The 13,344-nt window shown below is 45.4% G+C and overlaps 1 protein-coding gene across 37 annotated transcripts in view; it reads left to right on the top strand.

The window, feature by feature from the left end:
• ank3b (ankyrin 3b) overlaps positions 1 to 13,344 on the top strand; it is a 294,436-nt gene that overhangs the window by 78,092 nt on the left and 203,000 nt on the right. The window lies entirely within an intron of this gene.

Raw genomic sequence — 13,344 nt, forward strand, 5'->3', positions numbered from 1 at the left:
TAACTCCAGGGTGTTCCACGTCTTTCTTCTTCTAACTCCAGGGTGTTCCACGTCTGTGTTCTTCTAACTCCAGGGTGTTCCACGTCTGCCTTCTTCTAACTCCAGGGTGTTCCACGTCTGTGTTCTTCTAACTCCAGGGTGTTCCACGTCTGTCTTCTTCTAACTCCAGGGTGTTCCACGTCTGTGTTCTTCTAACTCCAGGGTGTTCCACGTCTGTGTTCTTCTAACTCCAGGGTGTTCCACGTCTGTGTTCTTCTAACTCCAGGGCGTTCCACGTCTGTGTTCTTCTAACTCCAGGGTGTTCCACGTCTGTGTTCTTCTAACTCCAGGGTGTTCCACGTCTGTCTTCTTCTAACTCCAGGGTGTTCCACGTCTGTGTTCTTCTAACTCCAGCGTGTTCCACGTCTGTGTTCTTCTAACTCCAGGGTGTTCCACGTCTGTGTTCTTCTAACTCCAGGGTGTTCCACGTCTGTGTTCTTCTAACTCCAGGGTGTTCCATGTCTGTGTTCTTCTAACTCCAGGGTGTTCCACGTCTGTGTTCTTCTAACTCCAGGGTGTTCCACGTCTGTGTTCTTCTAACTCCAGGGTGTTCCACGTCTGTGTTCTTCTAACTCCAGGGTGTTCCACGTCTTTGTTCTTCTAACTCCAGGGTGTTCCACGTCTGTGTTCTTCTAACTCCAGGGCGTTCCACGTCTGTGTTCTTCTAACTCCAGGGTGTTCCACGTCTGTGTTCTTCTCACTCCAGGGTGTTCCACGTCTGTGTTCTTCTAACTCCAGGGTGTTCCACGTCTGTGTTCTTCTAACTCCAGGGTGTTCCATGTCTGTGTTCTTCTAACTCCAGGGTGTTCCACGTCTGTGTTCTTCTAACTCCAGGGTGTTCCATGTCTGTGTTCTTCTAACTCCAGGGTGTTCCATGTCTGTCTTCTTCTAACTCCAGGGTGTTCCATGTCTGTGTTCTTCTAACTCCAGGGTGTTCCACGTCTGTGTTCTTCTAACTCCAGGGCGTTCCACGTCTGTCTTCTTCTAACTCCAGGGTGTTCCACGTCTGTGTTCTTCTCACTCCAGGGTGTTCCATGTCTGTGTTCTTCTAACTCCAGGGTGTTCCACGTCTGTGTTCTTCTAACTCCAGGGTGTTCCACGTCTGTCTTCTTCTAACTCCAGGGTGTTCCACGTCTGTGTTCTTCTAACTCCAGGGTGTTCCACGTCTGTGTTCTTCTAACTCCAGGGTGTTCCACGTCTGTGTTCTTCTAACTCCAGGGCGTTCCACGTCTGTGTTCTTCTAACTCCAGGGTGTTCCACGTCTGTGTTCTTCTAACTCCAGGGTGTTCCACGTCTGTCTTCTTCTAACTCCAGGGTGTTCCACGTCTGTGTTCTTCTAACTCCAGCGTGTTCCACGTCTGTGTTCTTCTAACTCCAGGGTGTTCCACGTCTGTGTTCTTCTAACTCCAGGGTGTTCCACGTCTGTGTTCTTCTAACTCCAGGGTGTTCCATGTCTGTGTTCTTCTAACTCCAGGGTGTTCCACGTCTGTGTTCTTCTAACTCCAGGGTGTTCCACGTCTGTGTTCTTCTAACTCCAGGGTGTTCCACGTCTGTGTTCTTCTAACTCCAGGGTGTTCCACGTCTTTGTTCTTCTAACTCCAGGGTGTTCCACGTCTGTGTTCTTCTAACTCCAGGGCGTTCCACGTCTGTGTTCTTCTAACTCCAGGGTGTTCCACGTCTGTGTTCTTCTCACTCCAGGGTGTTCCACGTCTGTGTTCTTCTAACTCCAGGGTGTTCCACGTCTGTGTTCTTCTAACTCCAGGGTGTTCCACGTCTTTGTTCTTCTAACTCCAGGGTGTTCCACGTCTGTGTTCTTCTAACTCCAGGGCGTTCCACGTCTGTGTTCTTCTAACTCCAGGGTGTTCCACGTCTGTGTTCTTCTCACTCCAGGGTGTTCCATGTCTGTGTTCTTCTTCATGTTCACATTGTGATTTCCTCTTTGTCATATAGCTAGTGTGTGGTGTAAACAGACTCTTTGTTGCTATGTTTTTCCTGAAGCTGAAGCTACCGAACAGCGTCTTCCTACCGTTGTTTCTCTGGACTGGTTCAGAGTCTATGTGGATCAGTTCTCTGGTGGAATGTAGAAACACATTTCATATTGTTGTTACAGTTCAGATACTGTATGTCAGATGTACCTTTCCTTCTGTGGAACGTTCTGCTCTGTACTGAATGGGATTTTCCATTAGAGGAGATGATAACAGACAGTAAACCTATTGGCTATTCAGCAACATTCCCAGCATGGTCCTGTGTTCTTCTTCTGTCTGTGCTGAGTCTCTGTCCTCCCTCCCTCCTCTTAGCCCTGTTTATTCCACCACGGTTACCTTCCCTTTCATCTGACAGGCAAAACCATAATGACGTCACCAGAACCATGACCAATGGAGGTTGGTTTGGTCATGGTCCTATAGGATTGTCTCTACCATCAGTAATGGATCACTACCATCAGTAATGGGTCTCACCATCAGTAATGGGTCTCTACCATCAGTCCAGGGTCACTACCATCAGAAATGGGTCTCACCATCAGTCCAGGGTATCTACCATCAGAAATGGGTCTCACCATCAGTCCAGGGTATCTACCATCAGTAATGGGTCTCTACCATCAATAATGGGTCTCACCATCAGTAATGGGTCACTACCATCAGTAATGGGTATCTACCATCAGTCCAGGGTCACTACCATCAGAAATGGGTCTCACCATCAGTCCAGGGTATCTACCATCAGTAATGGGTCTCTGCCATCAATAATGGGTCACTACCATCAGTAATGGGTCTCTACCATCAGTAATGGGTCTCTACCATCAGTAATGGGTCTCTACCATCAGTAATGGGTCTCTACCATCAGTAATGGGTCTCCACCATCAGTAATGGGTCTCTACCATCAGTAATGGGTCTCTACCATCAGTAATGGGTCTCTACCATCAGTAATGGGTCTCTACCATCAGTCCAGGGTCTCTACCATCAGTAATGGGTCTCTACCATCAGTCCAGGGTCACTACCATCAGTAATGGGTATCTACCATCAGTAATGGGTCTCTACCATCAGTAATGGGTCTCTACCATCAGTCCAGGGTCACTACCATCAGTAATGGGTATCTACCATCAGTAATGGGTCTCACCATCAGTAATGGGTCTCTACCATCAGTAATGGGGCACTGCCATCAGTAATGGGTCTCACCATCAGTAATGAGTCTCTGCCATCAATAATGGGTCTCTACCATCAGTAATGGGTCTCTACCATCAGTAATTGGTCTCTACCATCAGTAATGGGTCTCACTACCATCAGTAATTGGTCTCTACCATCTCTACCATCAGTAATGGGTCTCACCATCAGTAATGGGTCTCTACCATCAGTAATGGGTCTCTACCATCAGTAATGGGTCTCTACCATCAGTAATTGGTCTCTACCATCAGTAATGGGTCTCACCATCAGTCCAGGGTCACTACCATCAGTAATGGGTCTCACCATCAGTCCAGGGTATCTACCATCAGTAATGGGTCTCTACCATCAATAATGGGTCTCACCATCAGTAATGGGTCTCTACCATCAGTAATGGGTCTCTACCATCAGTAATGGGTCACTACCATCAGTAATGGGTATCTACCATCAGTAATGGGTCTCTACCATCAGTAATGGGTCACTACCATCAGTCCAGGGTATCTACCATCAGTAATGGGTCTCTACCATCAATAATGGGTCTCACCATCAGTAATGGGTCTCTACCATCAGTCCAGGGTCACTACCATCAGTAATGGGTATCTACCATCAGTAATGGGTCACTACCATCAGTAATGGGTCTCTACCATCAGTAATGGGTCTCTGCCATCAATAATGGGTCTCTACCATCAGTAATGGGTCTCTACCATCAATAATGGGTCTCTACCATCAGTAATGTGTCTCTACCATCAGTAATGGGTCACTACCATCAGAAATGGGTCTCACCATCAGTCCAGGGTATCTACCATCAGAAATGGGTCTCACCATCAGTCCAGGGTATCTACCATCAGTAATGGGTCTCTACCATCAATAATGGGTCTCACCATCAGTAATGGGTCACTACCATCAGTAATGGGTATCTACCATCAGTCCAGGGTCACTACCATCAGAAATGGGTCTCACCATCAGTCCAGGGTATCTACCATCAGTAATGGGTCTCTGCCATCAATAATGGGTCACTACCATCAGTAATGGGTCTCTACCATCAGTAATGGGTCTCTACCATCAGTAATGGGTCTCTACCATCAGTAATGGGTCTCCACCATCAGTAATGGGTCTCTACCATCAGTAATGGGTCTCTACCATCAGTAATGGGTCTCTACCATCAGTAATGGGTCTCTACCATCAGTCCAGGGTCTCTACCATCAGTAATGGGTCTCTACCATCAGTCCAGGGTCACTACCATCAGTAATGGGTATCTACCATCAGTAATGGGTCTCTACCATCAGTAATGGGTCTCTACCATCAGTCCAGGGTCACTACCATCAGTAATGGGTATCTACCATCAGTAATGGGTCTCACCATCAGTAATGGGTCTCTACCATCAGTAATGGGGCACTGCCATCAGTAATGGGTCTCACCATCAGTAATGAGTCTCTGCCATCAATAATGGGTCTCTACCATCAGTAATGGGTCTCTACCATCAGTAATTGGTCTCTACCATCAGTAATGGGTCTCACTACCATCAGTAATTGGTCTCTACCATCTCTACCATCAGTAATGGGTCTCACCATCAGTAATGGGTCTCTACCATCAGTAATGGGTCTCTACCATCAGTAATGGGTCTCTACCATCAGTAATTGGTCTCTACCATCAGTAATGGGTCTCACCATCAGTCCAGGGTCACTACCATCAGTAATGGGTCTCACCATCAGTCCAGGGTATCTACCATCAGTAATGGGTCTCTACCATCAATAATGGGTCTCACCATCAGTAATGGGTCTCTACCATCAGTAATGGGTCTCTACCATCAGTAATGGGTCACTACCATCAGTAATGGGTATCTACCATCAGTAATGGGTCTCTACCATCAGTAATGGGTCACTACCATCAGTCCAGGGTATCTACCATCAGTAATGGGTCTCTACCATCAATAATGGGTCTCACCATCAGTAATGGGTCTCTACCATCAGTAATGGGTATCTACCATCAGTAATGGGTCACTACCATCAGTAATGGGTCTCTACCATCAGTAATGGGTCTCTGCCATCAATAATGGGTCTCTACCATCAGTAATGGGTCTCTACCATCAATAATGGGTCTCTACCATCAGTAATGTGTCTCTACCATCAGTAATGGGTCTCTACCATCAGTAATGGGTCTCTACCATCAGTGATGGGTCTCTACCGTCAGTCCATGGTCACTAGACACCATGCCAACAGGAAGCAGTGTAGCTGGCTTGGCTGAGGGATGTGAGGGAGAGAATGAAGGAGACGAAGCCTGCAGTGTCAGAGTCCTCAGCAGGGTCGTCAACAAACCAATGTTCTGGTTTTCAGGGGAAATGAAAGAGAGACTCTGTAACGTGACTTCCGCTTTTGGACGTTAACAAGTTGACACTCCATCTCCTCCACATTTACTCCCCAGCAGTGTTGTTTCTTCTCTTCCAGACCAGAATGTGCTCTAGTTTAAGGTATTTTACACCTGCTATGTTAGGTTATTGGCGGAGTGGTCAAAGACAAATGCTGCTGATTGTATTGATTGTAGGCCAGTCTGCACTGTCACTTGTAACTGACCGACTGTATTGGTTTAGATATGAGTGATCTGTGACTGTGGTGCTGACCGACTGTATTGGTTTAGATATGAGTGATCTGTGACTGTGGTGCTGACCGACTGTATTGGCTTAGATATGAGTGATCTGTGACTGTGGTGCTGACCGACTGTATTGGTTTAGATATGAGTGATCTGTGACTGTGGTGCTGACCGACTGTATTGGTTTAGATATGAGTGATCTGTGACTGTGGTGTTGACCGTATTGGTTTAGATATGAGTGATCTGTGACTGTGGTGTTGACCGTATTGGTTTAGATATGAGTGATCTGTGACTGTGGAATCTTAGCCTAGAACACCCTGTATGTAGACGTGCAGTATGGGAAACCTTATCCTAGAACAACCCTGTATGTAGAAGTGCAGTATGGGAAATCTTAGCCTAGAACAACCCTGTATGTAGAAGTGCAGTATGGGAAACCTTATCCTAGAACAACCCTGTATGTAGAAGTGCAGTATGGGAAACCTTATCCTAGAACAACCCTGTATGTAGAAGTGCAGTATGGGAAACCTTATCCTAGAACAACCCTGTATGTAGAAGTGCAGTATGGGAAACCTTATCCTAGAGCAACCCTGTATATAGAGGTGCAGTATGGGAAACCTTATCCTAGAACAACCCTGTATGTAGAAGTGCAGTATGGGAAACCTTATCCTAGAGCAACCCTGTATGTAGAAGTGCAGTATGGGAAACCTTATCCTAGAACAACCCTGTATGTAGAAGTGCAGTATGGGAAACCTTATCCTAGAGCAACCCTGTATGTAGAAGTGCAGTATGGGAAACCTTATCCTAGAACAACCCTGTATGTAGAAGTGCAGTATGGGAAACCTTATCCTAGAGCAACCCTGTATGTAGAAGTGCAGTTGTGTCATGTGGAACAGTGAGACAGAGGGACAGAGATACCCCCTCTTCACACCTCTGTTCTGACTCTCTGTCTCAGTGAGACAAAGGGACAGAGATGCTCCCTCTTCACTCCTCTATTCTGACTCTCTGTCTCAGTGAGACAAAGGGACAGAGATACCCCCTCTTCACACCTCTGTTCTGACTCTCTGTCTCAGTGAGACAGAGGGACAGAGATTCCCCCTCTTCACTCTGTTCTGACACTGTCACAGTGAGACAGAGGGACAGAGATACCCCCTCTTCACTTCTCTGTTCTGACACTCTGTCACAGTGAGACAGAGGGACAGAGGGACAGAGATTCCCCCTCTTCACTCTGTTCTGTCACAGTGAGACAGAGGGACAGAGATTCCCCCTCTTCACTCTGTTCTGACACTCTGTCACAGTGAGACAGAGGGACAGAGATATCCCCTCTTCACTCTGTTCTGCCACTCTGTCACAGTGAGACAGAGGGACAGAGATACCCCCTCTTCACTCTGTTCTGCCACTCTGTCACAGTGAGACAGAGGGACAGAGGGACATAGATTCCCCCTCTTCACTCGGTTCTGCCACTCTGTCACAGTGAGACAGATGGACAGAGATACCCCCTCTTCACTCTGTTCTGCCACTCTGTCTCAGTGTCTCAGTGTCCATGCAGGACACTCTCTCTCTCTCTCTAAAACAGAAGGACTGAGTGGAGGAAGATATGCTCTGAACACTATGACTGTCATGAATTATAGAACTGAACCCATCAGAAGAAATTAGTGGAGAGGAGGGGAGGAAGGAGAGAGGAGGGCGATGAGAGGAAAGGAGTGGACAGGAGGGGAGGAGAGGAGAGAGGAGGAGAGGAGGGAGAGGAGAGGAGAGAGGAGGCGAGGAAGGAGAGAAGATGGGAGGAAGGGGAGAGAGAGGAGGGCGAGGAGAGGAAAGGAGTGGAGGGGAGGAAGGAGAGTTGAGGGTGATGAGAGGAAAGGAGTGGACAGGAGGGGAGGAGAGGAGAGAGGAGGGTGATGAGAGGAAAGGAGGGGAGGTGAGGAGAGAGGAGGGTGATGAGAGGAAAGGAGGGGAGGAAGGAGAGATGAGGGTGATGAGAGGAAAGGAGTGGAGAGGAGGGGAGGAGAGGAGAGGAGAGTTGAGGATGATGAGAGGAAAGGAGTGGACAGGAGGGGAGGAGAGGAGAGAGGAGGGTGATGAGAGGAAAGGAGGGGAGGAGAGGAGAGAGGAGGGTGATGAGAGGAAAGGAGGGGAGGAGAGGAGAGAGGAGGAGAGGAAGAGGAAAGGAGGGGAGGAAGGAGAGATAAGGGCGAGGAGAGGAAAGGAGAGGAGAGAGGAGGGCGATGAGAGGAAAGGAGGAGAGGAGAGGAGAGATAAGGGCGAGGAGAGGAGGGGAGGAGAGGAGAGAGGAGGAGAGGAAGAGGAAAGGAGTGGACAGGAGGGGAGGAGAGGAGAGAGGAGGGCGATGAGAGTAAAGGAGAGGAGAGATAAGGGCGAGGAGAGGAAAGGAGTGGACAGGAGGGGAGGAGAGGAGAGAGGAGGAGAGGAAGATGAGCAGCCCCAACCTCACTGCTCGAGCACAACTCTCCACCATGCAGTGGAGACGAGGCTCAGTGATTGGTGCAGGGCCTGGTGGGGGGTAGAGAGGTATTCCACGCCCACGCACAGTACCACAGGGAGGGAGAGGGAGAAGAGGAAAGAGGGGGACAGAAGTGAGAAATGAGCTAGAGAGAGAGAGAGAGAGAGAGAGAGAGAGAGAGAGAGAGAGAGAGAGAGAGAATATATATATATATATTTATATTTATATATTTATATATATATATATATATATATATATATATATATTCACTTTATATATTATCTACCTCACTTGCTTTGGCAATGTTAACACATGTTTCCCATGCCAATAAAGCCCTTGAATTGAATTGAATTGAGTGGGAAAGAGGAGGACAGAAGAGAGAAATGAGAGAGTGAGAGTGGGAAAGAAGAGGACAGAAGAGAGAAATGAGCTAGAGAAAGAGAGCGAGAGAGAGAGAGAGAGAGAGAGAGAGAGAGAGAAAGAGAGAGAGAGAGAGTGAGAGTGGGAAAGAGGAGGACAGAAGAGAGAAATGAGAGTGAGAGTGGGAAGAAGAGGACAGAAGAGAGAAATGAGAGAGAGAGAGAGAGAGAGAGTGAGAGAGTGAGTGAGAGTGGGAAAGAGGAGGACAGAAGAGAGAAATGTGAGAGTGAGAGTGGGAAGAAGAGGACAGAAGAGAGAAATGAGCTAGAGAAAGAGAGCGAGAAAGAGTGAGAGTGGGAAAGAGGAGGACAGAACAGAGAAATGAGAAAGTGAGAGTGAGAGTGGGAAAGAGGACAGAAGAGAGAAATGAGTGAGTGAGAGTGGGAAAGAGGAGGACAGAAGAGAGAAATGAGAAAGTGAGAGTGGGAAAGAGGACAGAAGAGAGAAATGAGTGAGTGAGAGTGGGAAAGAGGAGGACAGAAGAGAGAAAATGAGCTAGAGAAAGAGAGCGATAGAGGAGTGTGCGGTAAACAAGGTGCTGATATTTTAGGGGAAACTGAATGTGAAGTCTTTAATCCTGCTGCAGGGTTTTCTCTTTACTGCATCAACACAGAGAGAATAGAACTAACTAGGACAGCTTCAGCATTTACATAGAGGGGATTCATTATGATTACACTGTGTCACTATCAAACACACTGAGGGTTCTGGAGTCTTCTCAATGAGTTATTTACACACTGTTTCATGTTCTGAGGGTTCTGGAGTCTTCATAATTGGTTGATTACACACTGTGTCACATGTTCTGAGGGTTCTGGAGTCTTCATAATGGGTTGATTACACACTGTGTCACATGTTCTGAGGGTTCTGGAGTCTTCATAATGGGTTGATTACACACTGTTTCACGTTCTGAGGGTCCTGGAGTCTTCATAATGGGTTGATTACACACTGTATCACATGTTCTGAGGGTCCTGTAGTCTTCATAATGGGTTGATTACACACTGTTTCATGTTCTGAGGGTTCTGGAGTCTTCATAATGGGTTGATTACACACTGTATCACATGTTCTGAGGGTCCTGTAGTCTTCATAATGGGTTGATTACACACTGTTTCATGTTCTGAGGGTTCTGGAGCCTTCATAATGGGTTGATTACACACTGTGTCACATGTTCTGAGGGTTCTGGAGTCTTCATAATGGGTTGATTACACACTGTGTCACATGTTCTGAGGGTTCTGGAGTCTTCATAATGGGTTGATTACACACTGTGTCACATGTTCTGAGGGTTCTGGAGTCTTCATAATGGGTTGATTACACACTGTGTCACATGTTCTGAGGGTTCTACCAGATCTTCAGTTTCTTGGTAATTTCTCACATGGAATAGCCTTCATTTCTCAGAACAAGAACAGACTGACGAGTTTCTGAAGAAAGTACTTTCTGGCCATTTTGAGCCTGTAATCGAACCCACAAATGCTGATGCTCCAGATACTCAACTAGTCTAAAGATGGCCAGGTTTATTGCTTCTTTAATCAGGACAGCAGTTTTCAGCTGTGCTAACATATTTGCAAAAGGGTTTTCTAATGATCAATTAGCCTTTTAAAATGATCAACTTGGATTAGTTAACACAACCTTGCCATTGGAACACAGGAGTGATGGTTGCTGATAATGGGCCTCTCTACGCCTATGTAGATATTCCATTAAAAATCAGCCGTTTCCACCTACAATAGCCATTTACAACATTAACAATGTCTACACTGTGTTTCTGATCAATTTGATGTTATTTTAATGGACAAAATTTTTCATTTTCTTTAAAAACAAGGACATTTCTAGGTGACCCCAAACTGTTGAACGGTAGTGTACTTGGAGAGCTCTAATTTGTCTGCACCCAATCAGCATCGTTCACACCCTCTTATTAAGCCTTAGCCCCACCCATCTCTTTAAGGATTCACAGAGTGAGTAGTGTAGTAAACAACCAAAGATTTCAAGACTAAACGTTTTTCCTTGGGTGTCTGAGTTGTGTGCTAGTCGTTTAAACAGACAGCTTGGTGCTTTCAACATATCAATACCTCTCACAAATACATGTAGTGATGAAGTCAATCTCTCCTCCACTTTGAGCCAGAAGAGATTGACATGCATATTATTGTTTGCTCTCTGTGTGTATCCAAGGACCAGCCGTGCTACCCTGTTTTGAGCGAATTGCAATTTTCCTAAGACCCTCTTTGTGTCACCTGACCACACGACTGAACAGTAGTCCAGGTGAGACAAAACTAGAGCCTGTAGGACCTGCCTTGTTGATAGTGTTGTTAAAAAGGCAGAGTAGCACTTTATTACAGACTTCTGCAGTCATTTTAGTCGCTGCAGTAGCTGACCTGTATAGTGTTGAGTCATCCGCATACATAGACACAATGGCTTTACTCAAAGCCAGTAGTATGTAAGAGGCCTAGACAGTTGCCCTGGGGAAATCCTGATTCTACCTGAATAATGTCAGAGAGGCTTCCATTAAAGAACACCCTCTGTTTCCTGTTAGGCAGGTAACTCTTTATTCACAATATAGCAGGGGATGTAAAGCCACATAACATACGTTTTTCCTGCAGCAGACTATGATCGATAATGGGAGAAGCTGCACTGAAGTCTAACAAAACAGCCCCCACAATCTTTTTATCATCAATTTATCTCAGCCAATCATCAGTCATTTGTGTAAGTGATGTGCATGTTGAGTGTCCTTCCCAATAAGCGTGTTGAAAGTCTGTTGTCAATTGTGACCCATTTCAGGAAACTAGGCGCGTGTCGCAAGTCACAACTTCACAGGAGAACATTTAATAAAAACATGTTTTAATCAAAATGTGTTTTTTGTCAGAAATGCCTTCTGGAACATGTGAACTTTCATGTGCCCTAATAACAAACATGTATGCTGTCTGTAAATACAAATACAATTGATAAATTACGAGCCTTATTGGTTAAGCCACAGAAAAAGGCAGCAACCTTCCAACTAGCCGTGATTGGCTGAGATAATGAGTGGGCTGGACATGCCGAGAGAGGATTTCAGATTGGTCTGCCATATAGAGGGCTTCTGTCTATTTGAGCTGGTCAGTCTGTTGGTAATACTGTCGAACGTGGCTTTTTATGAAATGTATCGTGTAGTGGAGCTGCATAATTGTTGCTCTCCACTTTCTGGAGGATCAAGTTTTAAAATCAGTGTAATTAGAGTATGATAGCTAAAGAGATGGAGAAAACACCTGTCTCCGGATTACATCTTCAAACTAAGGGCAGCCGTGGTATGGCATCCCTGACAGGGAGATGCGTCCATCATGCATGATGATGTATACAGGTAAGATAGTCTAGCATTAGCTAGCTACATTTTCAGATATTACACGTTTCTAAATTTGACAGAAAGTGGTTTATTTTCAAGTTAAAGTGTACTGTTAGCTAGCTAGCTAACGTTAGCTGACTGGCTCACTAGCTAACGTTACGAGTATGGCGTTATTATTCGTATCCCAGAGCCGTTGGTTTTGCTAGTTTGAGCCTAATGTTAGCTAGCTAACATTGAACATGGTTGTTTAGCTCCCAGCAGATTGTTAAGCAGATTCATGCAGGATAGTAACAACATGATTTGGCACTATATTCATTGTTGTTAACTAGCTAACGTTAGCTGGCTGGCTTGTTAGCTAACATTATGTGACGTGTGTGATCTTACACGTTGTTTACCTAGCTAGGTTCATTGTTTACCTAGCTAGCTAACATTGAACCTGGTTGGTTAGCTCCCAGCATATTCATACAGTGACACCTTAGGGAAGCCACAGAAAATGAATCTGGCTGATATCCCTTTAAATGGTATCCCTTTAAACAACATGATTTGGCACTATGTTCATTGTTGTTTAACTAGCTATTGTTAGCTGGCTGGCTTGTTAGCTAACGTTACGTGACGTTGTTTACCTAGCTAGGTTCATTGTTTACCTAGCTAGCTAGCTACATGTCTTAAGCTAAAGTGTACAACACCCGTTGAATATGGCCGCTGTCAGTAAACGTCTGAAAAAAGCGTAATGAAATTGTTGCCAGCAGAGCTGGTTAGGCTGTTTTCATGTTATCCAGAGGTAAACAAATCATCGGCCAGAGCGTCAAGTGGGCGCTCTGAACGTTATATAAAATATCCCCATAGTATAGAAAGGCATACATGTAGCTAATACTAGCCTCCTTCTGGCTTCAAAAGAAAAACAGGCCTTATTCCTAAAATAAAATCCCAACTTCAGCTTCATTTTTTTTGTAAGTTGTTGAATATACAATTTAAAAGAGAGGCCGTCATCAATTAAAATTCCAAGATATTTATATGAGGTTACAACCTCAATCTCCTTGCCCTGACAGGTAGTAATAGGTTTGTATGTGACACATGTAGAAGTAGATGACAATGCATCAAACAGTGAGACCAAAACAAAGATCTACACACATACAAGAGGCATTTCTCACTCAATTGACCTGATGTTGTGATGTATTTCTTTAAGCCACTCAATAGGTCTACCCTCATTATTGGAATCACTTCACCATCTGACCCACAAACTCAATTCAACATGGTTGGCTGAAGTCATTACACACATGTAACTATTCTAAAGTCACATAGATAATAAACTGATGCTATTTCAATATGGAGCTTAAAGTGATGTGTTTTTTAGCATGGCAACAAAGACCGTTGGTTCTAAACAT

Source organism: Oncorhynchus mykiss, chromosome 23 (assembly GCF_057628025.1).
Source record: "Oncorhynchus mykiss isolate SJ-2025 chromosome 23, ASM5762802v1, whole genome shotgun sequence".
Classification (NCBI taxonomy): Eukaryota; Metazoa; Chordata; class Actinopteri; order Salmoniformes; family Salmonidae; genus Oncorhynchus; species Oncorhynchus mykiss.